Source organism: Hylobates moloch, unplaced genomic scaffold (assembly GCF_009828535.3).
Source record: "Hylobates moloch isolate HMO894 unplaced genomic scaffold, HMol_V3 SCAFFOLD_12, whole genome shotgun sequence".
NCBI classification, from domain to species: domain Eukaryota; kingdom Metazoa; phylum Chordata; class Mammalia; order Primates; family Hylobatidae; genus Hylobates; species Hylobates moloch.
Window position 1 is genome coordinate 84,845,692 of NW_026652287.1, and position 17,733 is coordinate 84,863,424.

General features: G+C 36.5%; 1 protein-coding gene and 1 long non-coding RNA gene across 3 annotated transcripts in view; one reads left to right on the forward strand and one right to left on the reverse strand.

The window, feature by feature from the left end:
• The window catches only part of SLC6A15 (solute carrier family 6 member 15), a 70,826-nt gene extending 58,815 nt beyond the window's left edge, over positions 1-12,011 (reverse strand). Inside the window, exon 1 of one of the 2 annotated variants that reach the window (XM_058425500.1) lies at positions 11,735-11,993. The gene's annotated coding sequence lies outside the window, so the exon portion shown is untranslated. Of the gene's footprint in view, positions 1-11,734 lie in introns of both variants that reach the window. The other variant, XM_032170857.2, reaches the window with a different exon arrangement.
• Positions 12,012-12,136: 125 nt separating this feature from the next.
• LOC131380807 (uncharacterized) overlaps positions 12,137-17,733 on the forward strand; it is a 51,922-nt gene continuing 46,325 nt past the window's right edge. Inside the window, exons 1-2 of the long non-coding RNA XR_009209038.1 lie at positions 12,137-12,713; positions 13,952-14,057. This is a non-coding gene — a long non-coding RNA (uncharacterized LOC131380807). The remainder of the gene's footprint in view (positions 12,714-13,951; positions 14,058-17,733) is intronic.

Consider the following 17,733-nt stretch of genomic DNA (forward strand, 5'->3'; position numbering starts at 1 on the left):
ATATATACATGTGTATGCATATATATGTGTGTGTGTATATATATATAATGTATTTTGCTTCTCTGGTTTTGGTGGTGTCTTAGAAGGCTTTGAAATGATTTATCTTTTATTTTCTGAGAGTATGTGTGTAGAATTAGTTTTATTCTTCTTTAAAAGTTTGGCAGCACTCACCAATAAAGCCATCTGGGCTTGGGGTTTTCTTTCTGAAAATGTTTTAAATTAAAAATTCAATTCATTTCATTGTTATACAGCTACTAAGATTTTCCTTTTCTTGTTTTACTTTTGGTAAGCCATCTTTTTGAAGGATTTGTCCATTTTATGTAAGGTGCCAAACTCATTGCCATAAAGTGTTCTATAATATTCCACAGTCTTTTAAACATATATAGAATTCGTCATCATATCTTTATTACTGATATTGGTAATAGGTCTTTTTCTTTGTTTTTATCTTGACCAGTCTTGCTATAATATGTTCACTACAAAATTAACTCAATACTTTCTGTCATTCTTGTTCCACCTTTCAAAATTTTCTACCTCCCAAGCCATTGTTACAATCTCTTTTGAAATTGTATTAAATTTTAATTAACATTTCCGGTGAAGATATGCAAACACTTGAAGTAGCAGGTAGGTATCTGCATCTGACATATATGATGGATGACTCAAACATATATATCTGCACTGGCTAATTTTTGGCATTTGTCACAAGCTTAGTATTCTATAATAAAGCACTAGAACACTAGTAAATTACCTCCCTGACTTTGACAACTAAAAATTTCACTGAAAAAAAAAGTTTTATTTAACTTTAATGTTTAATTATTTATAGATTCAAATGAAATTCATTTTTCTATTTTCTAATACAGGACAAAAATAAAGACCATCCAAATAAAATCAAAATTTGGACCATATTGTAATGCTCAAGAAAAATTGTCACCATATGCTGATTAGTTTATAGTTATGGTATAATTATAGAGGAAAAATATTTTCATCAAGAGATTTCATGAAATACTGAAATAATCTTGATGAATAATATGAAATATTTTTAACAATGTAGAATTCAATAAATTGAAATGTATTTTGCAAATTATATCCTGCTTTACATAAAATTTTTTCACTGAGCTATCAAGTAAAAAATTACAGAGCCAACCAAAAGGAAGGGAACATTTTTTAACAAATAACAATACCAAGTCACAATTTATACTTCATTAAATATATATGTTGTTTTCCCCAAAGGTGGGCTATAAATAACACACCTATCAGAATGGCTAAACTATATTTTTTAAAGTAACACCACCAAATATTGGTGAGGACATGTAGAAACTAAATCAATCACATGTTGCTGGTGGAAATGTAAAATGGTACAGCCACTCTGAAAAACAACTTGGTTACTTTTAACACTAATAAAGACTTCTCGGCCGGGCGTGGTGGCTCACGCTTGCAATCCCAGCACTTTGGGAGGCCGAGGCGGGCGGATCACGAGGTCAGGAAATCGAGACCACGGTGAAACCCCGTCTCTACTAAAAAATACAAAAAAAAAAAATTAGCCCGGCGTGGTGGCGGGCGCCTGTAGTCCCAGCTACTCAGAGAGGCTGAGGCAGGAGAATGGCGTGAACCCAGGAGGCGGAGCTTGCAGTGAGCCGAGATCGCGCCACTGCACTCCAGCCTGGGCGACAGAGCGAGACTCCGTCTCAAAAAAAATAAAAATAAAATAAAATAAAGACTTCTCATAGTAACCAGCAACTATATTTCAGAGATATATCATAGAAAAATAAAAAAAACTTACAAAACTTGTATACAAATGTCCATAGCAGCTTTACTCATAATACTCAAAAACTGGAAACTATCCAGTATGCGTTTCAGTGGGCAAGTGGTTAAACCGTGCTACATTTGCACCATGAACCACTACTCAGCAGTAAAAAAGAACTATTGATACATGCAACAAAATGTTGCATGTACCTAAAGGAAATGATACTCAGTGAAAACAATATAAAAATGCCAATTTCAAAGAAATACATATATAACAATTTTTTATATAACATTTGTGAAATAACATAATTATAGAAATGAACAACATATTCATGGTTTGAAGAGTTAGGGATGGAGAGGGTAAGTGGGTGTGCTTATAAAAGAGTAGCAGGAGAGAATCATATGGTAAGGCACAGGTTACTATCTTCATTGTGGTAAGGGATAGAAGAAGGTACACGTTTTATAAAATTTCATAGAGCAGTAAACGTAGACATACTATAGATTATACCAACATCAATATGCTGGTTTTGATATAGTACCATATCTTACATAAGATGTTAGTGGTGGGGAAATCGAGTAAATGGTGCATAGACCTCCATGTGCACCCTTCTGTGAAACTGTAATTATTTCAAAATTAATCATAATCATAAAGCAATTTTCATAAATTGGAGTATATTTTTGTTGACTTCTGTGAATCAAAGATAGACAATCTTTCAAAATTCTTTTAAAGATTTCTGAAGTAGACAAAAAGTTTTTAAGACAAAGTTTTATTAACATAAGATATACCTAATGTAAGTGATGAGTTAATGGGTGCAGCACAGCAACATGGCACATGGATACATATGTAACAAACCTGCACATTGTGCACATGTACCTAAAACTTAAAGTATAACAAAAAAAATAAAATATACTAATACCCCCTAGTATCAAAAAAAATAAAAAATAAAAAACATTGAGAATAAAAAAATTACTTCAAATTTAATGTCTCAAAACAACAGAAATGTATTCTTTCATACTTCTAGAGACCAAAGAATCCAAATTAAGTTACAGTCAACCCAAATCAAGGCGTTACCAGGGTGGTATTTCCTCAGGAGGCTCTAGGGGAGAGTATGAACCTTGCCTTCTCCAGTTTCTGGTGGCTGCTGGCATTCCTCAATTTGTGGCCTCATTACTCCATTCTCTGTTTCTGTAGTCAGATTGCCTACCTCCTTCTACTTCAGTCTAATATCCCTCTCCATCTTTCCTATAAGGATGCTTGTCACGGCATGTAGGGCCCATCTGGATCTTTCGAAATCATGTCTTCATCTCAATACTATATCTGCAAAGACTTTTCTTCCAAATTAGGTAACATTTATAGATATCAGGAAATAGGAACTGGACACATCTTTAGGAGGCATATACTATTATTTAAACTAATTAATACCATGTTTTCTAAAAATATTAATGTAAAGGCACTGAATATGTTTTATTTATTCATAAATCCTTATAAAATGTTGTTTGATCTTTTATAGTTATTTGTTGTACTAGGCTGTTTTCTCTTCTTTAAAATCTGGGTTAATTTTGGTTTGCTTTGACCAGAAGGCAGCAGCAGTGAAACTATGCAAGTTTCAAGGCTATAGAAGCTTAGCAGTTTCTGCTTTCCCTCTTTTGGAAGCTAGGCACCATTTAAAACGTCTACTTCTCCTGCTAGAAACCCCACATGGAAAGAGGGAGAGAAAGGGAGAGAAAGGGGGTGGGGGGGAGAGAGAGAGAGAGAGAGAGAGAGAGAGAGATAGTCTCAAGCAACCATCATCTGAGGTGAAGCTGAAGGCATAAGAACAAAGGTATTGATATTCCAGCCCTAGCTGAACTGCCAGCTAACACCAATTAGAGCAAATGAACCACCCAAATGAGCCCAACCACCCCACAGAAGAATGATTTTAAAAAGTCATTATTTTAAGACACTATGTTGTAGAATGGTTTGTTGTGTAGCAATAGATACCTGAAACATTTGTCTATGGATAAAATTAATTATGTATTGGATTTAACTAAAATTATACAAACTTTGCTGAAATTTAAAATATTGTCCAATAACCCGTTCACAATGTGGCTAGATCTACGTAGAGGATATGTGGTTTAGGTTTTTAAATACACACAGCGATTTTATTTTAACCACAAAATAGGTATTAACTTTCAAAGCTACATTTGGCCAATCATATGTAAAGCTGCATATAGTCAATTTCATGCTTAAGGCATCTTGGATATCGTAAGTGAAACAGGAATTATCATTGCAAAATCTGCAGACATCAAAATGACCATGAGAGAATACTAACAAAAACTCTACACACATGAATTTAGTAACATAGGTGTAACCAATCAGTTCCTTAAAAAACACAAACTACCACAACTTAGCCAATAAGAAATAGATCATTTAATAGCTATATAACTAATAAATAAGTTGAATGCATAATTTTAAAACTGTCACAAAAGAAATCTCACTGGAAAATTCTACCAAACATTTAAAGAAGAATTAACATCAATTCAACACAATCTCTTCAGGCAATAGAGGATGATAGAATAATTTGTATTTCATTTTATGAAAGCAGTATTACTTAGATACCAAAACCAGGCGAAGATCATAATAAAAAATAAAAAACTACAGATCAATATTCCTAATGAATATAGACACAAAATTCCTTTACACAGTGTTAGAAAACAGACTTCAGCAATGTATAAAAAGAATTATATTCCATGATCAAGTAGGGTTTATCTTAAGTATTCAAGGTTGGTTCAATATTCAAAAATCAATATGTAATATACAATAATAACAGGCTAAAGGAAAAATCACATGACTATATCTACTGATGCAGAAAAGACAAAATTCAATGTCCATTTATGATCAAAAATGTCAAAAGTTAGGAATAGAAGGAAACTTTCTCAACTTGATCAACAGAGTCTACAAAAAATTTACAGTTGACAGTATATTTACTGGTGAAACACTAAATGCTTTTCCTTCAGGGTAAGAAACAAGATAAAAACATTTACTCTCACACTCTTATTCAACACAGTATTGGAATTTCTAAGGAGTGGCATAAGGCAAGAAAAAGGAAATACAGTCAGCCCTTAGTGTCCAAGGGACATTGTTCAAAGACCTCTCACAAATACCAAAATCCTCAGATGCTCAAGTCCCACATTCATCTGTGGGTCCTGCATCCCACAAGTACTGTATTCACATCTGCATTTGGTTGAATCTGTGGATGCAGAACCTAAGGATACAGAAGGCTACCCGTATAAGTCACATAAATCAAGAAATAAGAACAGCCAAGTTACAAAAGAGTTGCATCACATAAGGATTCCCTGTGTTGGCCTTTTTTTAACTATAACCACTTTGCTCCAGTCTTCAGGCTCTTCTTAGCTCCTGGCAACCTCTAATCTGTTCTCCATATTTATTTTTTGGTCATTTCAAGAATGTTATATGAAGGTAATAATACAGTATTCAATTTTTTGGTAGACATTCTGAATGTCTATATTATAAATTCTAATAAATCTACAAAAATACCTTTTAGAGTAATAGTCCAAAAAAGTCACAGAATACACAGGAAACATACACAAATCATTTATAGTTCCATATGTTACCAATAGACCGGTGAACACAGAAATTAAAAATGCAATAGCAATTACAATCATTAAACCGACATAATTACATGAAAATGTAACAAAACCTGGATGGTACATTTTTGCTGAAAACTACAAAGTGCTCATAAAGTAAATGAAAGAAGATCTAAATGTATGGGAAGACATGCCATGTTCATGGATTAGAAAGCTCAACATAGGAAATATGTCAAATTTCCCTAAATTGATATATTGTTAAATGAATTCCTATCAAAATATCAGTGACATTTTTCTACAAAGAAGATTATTTCAAAATTTATATGAACAGGCAAAAAATTAGAGGAGCTACAACAATTGTAAACAGAAGAATGAAGTGGGAGGAATGATTCTACCTAATTTCATGACTTATTATATAGCTACAGTAATGAAGTCTATGTGAGGTTGGTGAAAGGATAGAAAAAAATGAATGTAATGGAAGAGGCTACCCAGAAAGAAGTGCACACAATATGCCCAACTAATTTTTGATAAAAGTACCAAAGCAATTTCAATGGAGAAAAAAATAGCTCTTTCAACAAATCATTCTGGAAATAATTGGACATCCCCAGGCAAAACTACACCCCTGAACCTAAAGCTCATATCTTACACAAAAATTAATTCAAAATGAATCACAAACTTAAGTGGAAAATATAAAACTTAAAGAAACAAATCATCAGATTAAATCTTTGAGATCTGGGGTTAACCAGAGAGCTCTTAGACATGACAAAAGCAGGATTCAGAAACACAAAAATTGATAAACTGGGCCTCAAAATTTGAAACTTTTGCTCTGTGAAAGAACCTATTAAGAGGATGAAAAAAAAAAGGTTAAAAATGGGAGAATATATTTGAAGGTCACAAAGGACTGGTGTTTAGAATATATAAAGAATTCTTAAAACTCGACCATTGCCAGGCGCAGTGGCTCATGCCTGTAATCCCAGCACTTTGGGAGGCCCAGACGGGTGGATCACGAGGTCAGGAGATTGAGACCATCCTGGCTAACACGGTGAAACCCCGTCTATACTAAAAATACAAAAATTAGCCAGGCATGTTGGCGGGTACCTGTAGTCCCAGCTACTTGGGAGGCTGAGGCAGGAGAATGGTGTGAACCTGGGAGGCAGAGCTTGCAGTGAGCTGAAATGGTGCCAGTGCACTCCAGCCTGGGCGACAGAAGGAGACTCCGTCTCGAAAAAAACAAAAAACAAACAACAAAAAAACTCGACCATTATAAATAAAATAAGAAAACACGTAGAGACATGTCATTGAATATTATATATGAATGACAAATAAGCACATGAAATGAGGCTCGATATTATTAGCCATTAGGTAAATGCAAATTTAAAATACAATAAGATGTTGCTATATACCTATTAGAATGGCCAAAATATAGTGACAACCAAATTCTGGCAAGGATGCAGAGAAAATGGATCATTTATTCATTACTGGTGAGAATGTAAAATTGTACAAACACTCTGGAAAACAGTTTGACTGTTCATTTAAAAACTAAACACACTGCTACCACATAACCGAGCAAGTGTTCTCATTTATCCCAGATAAATGAAAATTTATGTTCCAGAAAAGCCTATGCAGGAATGTCCATAGCAGTTTTATTTACATTAAGCCTAAACTAGAAATAATCCAGATGTCATTCAATGGGTAAATAGTTATAAATTCTGGCACATCCATACCATTAAGTACTACTCAGCAAAAACTACCAATATACGTAACTTAGATGAATCTACAGAAAATTATGCTGAGTGAAAAAACATCAATTGAAATACATTGAATACTGTATGATTACATTTATATAATATTCTTACAATGACCAAAAAATAAATATGGAGAACAGAGTAGAGGTTGCCAGGAGTTAAGGAGAGGCTGGGGACTGGAGTGAAGTGGTTGTGGTTATAAAAGGCCATTATGTAATGGAACTCTTTTGTAACTTAACTGTATCAATGTCAGTATTCTGATTAGGAAGGTTTAATATGGTTATCACAAAATGTTATATTTGCAGGAAATTTGTCAAGAGCTCACAAGAACTCTCTGTGTTATTTCTTAACAACTACATGGGACTCAACACCCATCTCAAAATTAAGACTTTTTTTATACCCTAAAATTATGCCTTTTTTGCTAGTATAATTGGTTAACTTTATTGAATCAAGTACTAAATATGCTTCTCCAATATAATTTTATTACTAGAACTCTTGAAAGAGGAAGCTTTCTTGTAAATTCAGAAACAACAACAAAAATCAGGGGGTCGTCAAAATACTCATTGACTTTTGTACCTTACTAATTCCATGGCATCTGATGAATGAATCAAACTCTACCAAAGGCATTTATTTGCCTCTGTCTTCACTTTAAAATATTTTATATATTTATATTTTGAATACAAAATACTATAATATGATATTAAAGGGCAAAGAGTAAAGAAATATATACATATATATATATATATATATATCTTCCTACCCTTTCTCCCTAAAATATACTGTACCATCTGTATCTCCCAAAAAGTAATCAAAATCTTCAATAAATATTTTCTGTATATTCAAGCATATATGTATGTGTGTACACACTTAAACACTCTATATATATTCAAGCTAATATGTGTTTTCTCCCCACCAGCCCCCAATCTGCTTGTTTTTACGCAACTATTACTATGTGCATAATTCTACCTCTTAGGTTTTCACTCAAATAAATTCTTCAAAACTTTTGATCTCAATGTAATAGCTTCATTTAAAAAAACTTCTGTATGATATTCCTTGGTATAGGTATACCATATATTTAGATCATCGCTGATAATTTGCTACTACAATGTTCCAACAAATTACTTTGTATATCTTGCATCTCCATATCTGTAGAATAAATTCCTAGAACTGGAACAGCTTGATCAAAAGGTACAAGCTTTTATAATTTTGACAAATATTACCAAATAGCCCTTTATAAAAATTGTGTTCATTTGCACTATCACCAGCAATGCATGAGAGTGCCTGCTTTCTTCTACCATCTTCTATGTAACAAATAATCTCTTTGATCTTTGCCAATCTGATAGGTGAAAAAGTTCCCAAAGTATGCATTCTATTTAAAAATAAAAATCAATTAATCTTATGTGAAAAGATACCTTAGCACATTAATCACAAGGAAATAAAGTGACCTTCAAGGCTGAACACAACTTACGACTCTGCCCTGTGTCCAGTGATACTATACATTTAAAATTGCCCTATATCTCAGTTTATTTTTAGGGCTTGTTGTTCACAGAAAAAGAGATGATAATTACTGGTCAAAGTTAATATTTAAGCAGATAAATACATCAAAAATTGTTTAGTAAAGACGGCCAGAAGAGTGGTGTGATAAGCAAAGTGGAAATAAATCTAATGATTTCTGCTATGTAACCTTGAATGTTGTTCATGCATCCAACTATATTTGTGGATTTTTATTAATACTATCTACTGAGAAACTATTTCAAAATCTACTCTGCATAGTTGCATAAGAATATACTAATATATCCTATCATGCATATGTATGTAGTAATAAAGAATTAACATACTCTTCCACAAGGTGAGAGGTCCATTGAGAAGTGAAAGAAAAGTTTTTAGGAGCTTTTGATAGCCACCAAGCTCTCTTTTGGGTCTGCTATTCTAAGTCAATGATTCAATTGCCTAGATGATATAATTCCAGAGTTAAAAGGAATGCAAATATCTTACCTATTCATATACAAATTATATTTTATGACAGGAGAAGCATATTTACAATTTCAACTATGATCACTGGGTAAGGTAATAACTATGAATATGGACTTTAGGGTTTAGTAACTATTCTGACTTATTTTAAATGTTTCAGTAGATGACAAGGAAGGCATCTCATCTGATTATTGGCATCTCTCATAACTGTTATCCAGTTTTAAGATTCTGCATTATTTCATATTTATTGAGTGACAGAGTACTGATCTCCTAGAAACATATAAAAATACCTTTCTTTATTCGATTAAAATACTACGTCTTGAGTTAACTATATTAGAATTATAAAATAATTTTTCAATCAAGTATATAATGTGCAATCAGAAAAAAAGAAAAGCTTATCAACAGTAAAAGATTATCTTTCTTTAAAAATCCTATTAATTCCTGTCATCCTAAAAAAAAGAAAAAAAACTGAAAGCTTTATTTAGAGAAAAATGGTTAATAAATTCAATTTTAAATTTGTTGGGATATGTTTTACTACAACAAATACACATGGATCATTGATGATTCCATAGAAAAGGCAACAACACATAAAAATAAAATCGCCTGATTTTGATGGTCAAATATCTTGAATTTAATATGAGAGAAAAAATACATACTGTTTGTTAGTCCAAACTGCACCATGTTGTAAGCTCCCTGCTATTTTGCAGACCTTGGTCAAAGCGAAACATTTCACAGGGGTTCGAGCTGTGAGAAACATCCCGTCTAACCAACTGACCACGAGTTGGACAAAGGCCCAACTAAAGAGACATCCCTATCATATCTTGCTGGACAAAGGTCCAAGGAACACCCTGAACACCAGAACGACATCCCGCCGGAACGAGAGCCAAAACTGCCTCTTCATGGAAGCAGCTTAATATCCCGTGGAGCAGCAAGCCATACTCTGCTCAGACCCCTTCTGCCCATGCCTATAAATTGCCCCAGCCTGAAAGCGGCAGCGGGCTCCTGCATTAGGCTGGTCCCCCACTTCTGTAGGTTTTATGCTGGACAGAAAGCCTGAATTTGCTGTTGAGCTGCCCTCTTTCTGTGTGTGTGTGCGTGCGTGTGTGTGTGTGTTTCTTTAACCCTTAACCCTCACATTCCCTTCAAAACCTAACACTGTTCAAAGAAAATTTAGTCCATCCTTAAGTATTTATTAAGAACGTACAAGTCAAGCCCAGTACTAGGTCCCTAAGACATAAATACGTTTGTATCTCAACAAAGATCTTGCAGAAATAAGGTTGGGTGGGTGAAGAGCTTGATGGGGCTGTGTCTGCAGATAACAATTCTTCAAAACAATCACTTTGTTGCTGGTATTGCGGAAAAGCAATCAGGCATTGGCAGTTAGAAAACAGCTTTTACAGCATGGGCGATGAGGAGCCCCAAAGCAGCATATAAAGCAAATCCTTCATTTCTCCCATACGTCTTAAGTAGTGAACCGCAAGGATGGTGCAGACTAAGATTGCGTCTACCTTTAAGATCTGGAGGGGAAAAATGGCAAGACCAGAAGAAACGGTCGCAGGCTCATTTGCATAAGCACCCAAACACTGCTTACGTCACTGCGCCGGAGTCCAGACCCCGCCCCGTCTTACTCCAGCCTTTCCCAGCTAGGGAGGAGGGTCGAAAGGGAAAGCGGGACCCCGGAGAGCGCGAGCCTGGGGGCTTTGCTTCCTAAAACGCACATCAAAGGCTGCTTCTCAGCTCAGGAAAAATAATTCCCGTTCCCGCAGCCTGTGCCACTGGGTGGGTCATGCCTGTCCCCGAACGCCTCGGGCGTCTTGATTCATTCTTATGTATCAGGCTGGTGCGCTACATTAGAGTGCAAGGTTTTCCCTGTACTCAACACCGTCTTCTTCCCAGTCACACACAGACCAGCCTAGTGAAAGAAAAGTAGAAACGATCTGGGTTTCTAACTGCTTCCCATCTTCTTACAATCCCAACAGCACCACCCTCACCGCCACACTCTCAAATTCCAGGATGCGCAGAAACACAGGAGCCGTGATTTCTCCAGCAGCCACGTGCCTTTCGTACGTCGAAAGGCCCCTTTTCCGGCCATTTATCACAGGATACCTCAAGCAAAAGGGAACTGTGGTCACGTGAAAACACTCTGTCCTCGGTACTCGCCTTCTGCCTTTGCTAAAGCGAACGCAAGCGAATGAGGAATAAAGCTCTCTGCTCTCCCCGCCCCATCGCCCACCTGCACGAGGTTTAGCTTCCAATTCACCTCGCCTCTCTCTCTGCCCCGACCCTCCCAACTTTCCTCTTGGACTTTCCCGTGTTGGACCCCACCCTTCAACCAACCCCGACTTGACTTGGAAACGAGTAGGTCTCTGGGGATGCTGTGGGCAATTTCCACGACGGGAAGAAAGGACGGCGGCACGTTTCAACCCATGTGCTTCCCCTTACATGTGCAGCCTGTCGCCCCCCACCCTGATTGTACAGAGATGCAGAGTTAGAATGTTGCCCGCCCAGCCCAGCTTCTCCATCCCAAGGCTTTTGAGCTGCTCTCCCTCCTCCCACCCCAAGAAGCAGCGAGTCTTCCCAGCATCCATCCATCAATTCGTTCCCGGTGCTGGTGCTCAGGCTCCTGGGTGGCTAATGGCGAGCCCCACCTCAACCCCAGTTGTGCTCTTAGCGTAGGCGCTTGCCATTACCGTCAGTGTGTCTTGACCAAGCGCCTCTTGCTGCTTCCACGTCCCGGCAGGAACAGCAGCAGTCGCGAAAGGGTAGGGTCCAGGTAGCTGCGACGGAGGCCGAAGAGGAGCTGTTTGCAGAGAAGCAGCTTCTTGCCTAGGTTGGGACCCGGAGCTGGGTTTTGGGGGTCGCTGCCCTGCAGGCTGGCAAGGAGAGACTCGTGAGCGCCTGTGTGTCTGCCAGAGAAACAGCACGGGATACAGGCGCGCGGGTGCGGGTGCGCGGGTACATGCGTATGTGTGTGTGCGCGCGCGCGTGTGTGTATGTGTGAGGGTGTGACGGAGGCGCCCACGTGCCCGGCCCGCCCATGTTACGGCCGCCTACCGGCTGCAGAGGAGAAGGGTAGGCTGTGGGCGGCGGCGGGGCGCGGAGGGATAGCCAGGAGCGCAGGCTGGGCTCCGCACCTCCCTGCCCCAAAACCCACTGATGCAGCGGCCTCTGCGGCTGCCCAGCGGCGTCTTCCCAGAGCCCGGGGCTGTGTCCACCCGATGCAGGATGCAACTGAGGAAGCCCGCTCCAAAGCAAAACAAAACAAATTCCTCCAGCCATCCCGTCTTTCTCCAACCCACTCAAGCGAAAGAATGGACGCCAGTTACCCGCCGCTGACTTTTGTCTCAGTGAGAATAATAATAGGCATGGTGCTACCTGGCACCACCTGAATATTCTCCAAGAGTCAGTAATGGGACTAGAAAAAATGGGTGACCCAAAGAACATTTTTCCCTACCTATCTCCCCAAGCCGGCCATTTACACCTCTTGCGAAAGAAAAAGCCTCTGGGCATTGGCTTCTCCGTCAGGCAGTGGCCTCATAGCGCTCAGTGATTCTCGTCAGGTTATGAAAGGCCGTTTTAGAAAGCTGGTCCTCACCCACCCTGTGTTGGTGCCTCAGCAGCTGACAAGATGAAGCCTGACTTACCTCTGCTGACAATCAAGGCATGCTGGTAATTAAGCCACGTGGAGAATTCCTAAAATATACACCTCTGAACACAAAGCTTAGCCTCCTTTTGAAAATGGCTGAACCGTCCCCTAAACAGTGCATATGCTCTAGGGATGAAATTTTCCGTCCTTGAAACGTTCAAAATTTGAAAGAAATGCAAAATGAACCTAGAATGTAGGTAGAAAGGTTCAGTAACTTAGCAAAGTACATTTTTCACTTCCAGATTATTCGTATTACTCTTAAAAAATACTTTTGTGCACTTTTAGGCCTTTTAACAATCCCTTAGATTTTTACGGTTCGTATCCAATTAAGATTGAATTAAATTTAAAAGGCCATTGCAAACAGGTTTTTCATACAGTGAAAAATCTCTTGGAAAGAAATCACAAGACCTAAATTTCAGGTCAGAACATTGCCACTAATCCTTAGCTTTTAAAACAGCCAAGAGAGCTTTTTCTCAGCCTCTCTTCCAATCCCAACTTAGAAAAATTAAAAGTTAAGAAATTAAATTAGATTTGATTCCCTGATACCCCTCCCCTGCCATGAGTAAATAAATGCTCTTTGATAGATGCACCACGGGAAAAAATAAAAACAGTCAAAATAAACCTTTTATAGGACTTTTTTTTTGCTTTTTACTTCACATTTTGGTGACAGGCAAATATTTAATGTTGATATATAAAGAAACTGAAATACAGTACCAACATTATCAATAACAACTGTGAAAATTTTAAGAAAATAAGGAGAGCTGTGTCCACCATGATCAGGACTAGGGTTATCTGTGGGAAACAAAGTTATCCGTATGCTGGCAGAAATCGTTTAAGGTAGTACCAAGAAGTATGAAAGTTATTTCTCTCCCATGCTTTTTCACTAATGTCCGATACCTAATTCCAAAACATATGCATAGGTCACAAAATATTTGTAGAGCGATGCCCTCCATAATGACTGATACTAATTTATGTTTCAATGCCAATGAAGAGAAGTAGGAGAAAGCAACTATTGTTTTAAGCTTCCCACTAAGTACCTGGGGCTTAATAATTTCTTATTTAATCCTCTCAAATAATTAATGAAGTGATTTTTCCTAATTTAGAGATTAGAGAGAGGTGATACTCAAAAAAAAAAATTGCAAGAAGTCAGACAACTTGTTCAATGACAGAATGGAGAAATAAATTCAGATCTGTTGGCCTCAAACTTCATGTGCTTTTATATTATCTTGTAACCCTTTAATAAATTATGTATTTTTAACAGGAGGAAAGAGTGGAATCTCAACATAAGTGGTAGGCAACTTTGAAAACAATAAATAGATGAAGAATGGAGAGACCCCAAAAGCAGAGTCTGGGAACTCCAGCCAAAGGTAAAATGTATCCATTTTTAAAATTTAACAACAATGAGTCTTCAAAGATTTAAAATTCAATTGCTAATATCTTTTAGGCTAATGATTACAGAGTTCTTTCTCTGTCACCATAGGGCAAAATAGCCAACATGGTATTGGTGTGGGAGGAAGAGGCAGCACACAGAAAGGAAAAAAACAGAACTTGGAAGAATTAACTACAAGTTAAGGGAGACTAGTGCTTCCAGCCACACTGTGTTTAATAATATTAACAAAGATTGATTAATGTTAATTATGTGTCTTTGCAATGTACAGAATAATTTCTATATTTTATGAATATATACTTCTTAATTTTTACACCAAGCCTGTGATGTAGGTCTAGTTATTATGAAACATTGCCAAAGAAAAAACTGAACCTTTGATTGTCCAAGGTCATACCGTCAAAAGGCATCTGTTAGATACTGTAAACATAAAAACCTGCCCCTATCTAAATCACTTTCTGAAGTTGACACCTACTTTTAAGCAATTAACATTACACTTATTATTTTTAAAATATGATAAAAGATCACATGAAGGAAAAGAGTATTCTCTTTGACTAGAGGAGAGAAGGAATCTGACTCACCAAGCCTTTCTACCTTATTTCTTAAACCAAATCCTTTAGAATAACAATATTATGTAAAAATTTCCAACGATGTAGCACTAGAGTTCAGAAAAATAATTCAAACATTTACTAAAAGATGATTTTAAAGCTACAATACTAAAGAAAAACATTGAAATCAATTCACATCCTAAGATTACGTTAATTCATTTGCTTATATTGCTCTATGGGCAGTAGAGTATATTGTGAGGATATTTTTTTGCATTTTAATAAAACTTTTTATTCTAATGTCCTCCATGCCAAATGTCGTTTGATATATGGTCTCCAAATTTTTATGAAAACAAAGTCTACACAAGCCCAAAATATCCACTGAATATTCTGTTCTGTTCACACTACTGATGAAGAACTGAGTGGTAGATGCAAGGAAAGTAGGTTCTCTGATTTCTCAATGGGTAGAGGATGGGTTCACTGAATTGGCAAATGTCAAAGTAATCAAATCAATTTTTTAAGTAATTGACTAAGATAGTAAAGCAATCAAGACAATGTAGAAAATGATTGAATTTTACTGTTTCTGCACTTTGAAGATAAAGCCTAAATGGCCCTGGCGAGTAAAAATACCAACACAAGCTGTCATTTTTTTGACAGAGAAATGCACCCCCTACCTCTGTGAACGGATTATAACCGCTAAGTTTTTAAGTTGCCCTTTTATTATAATGTTTAATGTAATAGCAGACTATGTCTCTAAAACATTTTATGTGTGTCAGGTACTACGCTCAGCGTTAGTCTATATAGCTACTTAAATATCCAAAACCAAAATATTTAATGGTATTTGTTTTGTATAAAGTATATGAGCTGCCTTTTATCTGCTGCACAATCTCATTGATACATGCAGATTCTATAGGCTCCATGATTTTTATACTTACTTCTAAAATATAATTTGAATGCAAAAGTGATACTTGCTCATTGAATACATTTCAATCTATGAACTTGTACATGATGAAAAGTTAAGACCCCGGTGTTTATGTTCCCCTGACTTTGAGGAGGGTCCCAGGAAAGAGGGTAGAGTTAGGTTTTAAATAGAGTGGTCAGGGTAGGTCTCATTGAGATTTTATTGGTGCAAAGACATGAAGGATTTGCAGGAGTTAGCCTTGTAGATATTAGGAGATGGGAGTAAGTTCCAGGTAGAGGTCAGTGAAAAAGGTCTTTTCAGTCAGTTTAAAAAGATTGTATGATCAGTGAATAGACCCTAAAAAAAGAATTTAACTGGCATGTTTGAGGAAGAGAAAGGAGACCCAGATATTGCAACTATGTCTTACTCCATAGAGACAAGCTTATAGTTTTTACAATTTAATTTATTTTATAAAATTCATATTCATAGATTTTCTGTTATTGAATAATGCTTGCATCCCTGGAATAAATCCTACTTGATTATGAGATACTATTCTTCTCTATATAAATTGATGGACTCAATTTTTTCATATTTTTATAGAGTTTTTCATCTATATACATAAATGTAATTGATAAGTGATTTATATTCTCCTTATAAGGTTATTCTAGCACTGTAAAATGAGATCCAAAGCTTACACTTCTAGTCTCTCAAATACCCCTTTATGATATAGACATTGTTTCTTACTCACCTGAGAAATCAAGGAAAGTAAGAAAGTGGTAAGATAAAGATATTTTATTTATGCTTTTTTCCTTTTTTTTGAGACAGGGTCTGGCTCTGTCATCCAGACTGGAATGCAGTGTTGCAATCACAGCTCACTGCAGCCTCAACCTCCCAGGCTCAAGTGAACCTCCCACCCCAGCTTCCCAGGTAGCTGAGACTACAGGTGCATGCCACCATGCCCAGTTAATTTTTTTATATTTATTATTATTATTATCATTATTATTATTATTATTATTTGAGACAGAGTCTCATTCTGTCAGCCAGGCTGGAGTGCAGTGGTGCGATCTCAGCTCACTGTAACCTTAGCCTCTCGGGTTCACCCGATTCTCCTGTCTCAGCCTCCCGAGTAGCTGGGATTACACACCGTCACGCCCTGCTAATTTTTTGTATTTTTAGTAGAGACGGGGTTTCACTATATTGCCCAGACCAGTCTCAAACTCCTGACCTTGTGATCTGCCCGCCTCGGCCTCCCAAAGTGCTGGGATTACAGGCATGAGCCACCGGGCCCAGCCTAATATTTATTTTTGTAGAGACAGGGTCTCACCATGTTGCCCAGATTGGTCTTCAACTCCTGTGCTCAAGCAATCCTTCCACCTTGGCTTCTAAATATGCCAAGATTACACCTGTGAACCACGGTACCCAGCAATATGTTTTATTATTTATTCAGTTTTTCTGTTGGTCTATTCAAGTTAACTATTTCTTCTTGAGTAAATGAGTAATTCATTTCTTATACAATGTTCATTTCACCTAATTTTTAAAAGTGCTTCAATAATTTTTGTACTATTTTCTTTTGAATTTTAAATCCTAGATTACATTTATAGATATATGAACTTCTCCATATGGTTTGTTTCAACCTTTTCTTTATTTCTCTTTTAATCCATCAAATGCTAAACATTGTCTATTAGTCTTTTCAAAGAAACTACTATTGATATTATTGGTGTTGTAATTTTTTATTTTCTGTAAATTTCTTTTCTTGTGTTATTTATATATTTCTTCTACTTTCTTTGAGTTCAGTCTTTTCCTAGCTTTTGAATTTGAACAAATACATTATATTTTAATTTCTACATTGCTTCAAGGTTATAATTTATTTTGTAAGTATAGCTTTAGCTGAAACCTAAACATTTTGGTTATATAATACTTTAAGTGTTCATTTAAAATAATTTCAGGAGCCTCTCTGAACCTATTCTGGCTTGAAGAGGCTGCCCTAAAAATAATAATCATAATTTCAATTCTTATTTACTTAATTTATAAGCATATTTTAAACTTTTTTACTGTTTATTACTTATAGTTACATTTAAGTCATATAACTTAATCTTTATGATATCAATTCTGTTGGATTTGTTGAGACATTCTTTGTGGCCTAGTACTTGTTCACTTTCATTTACATTATCTATGTTGTCTTCCAAAGAGTATGTATGTTTTATTTGTTAAAT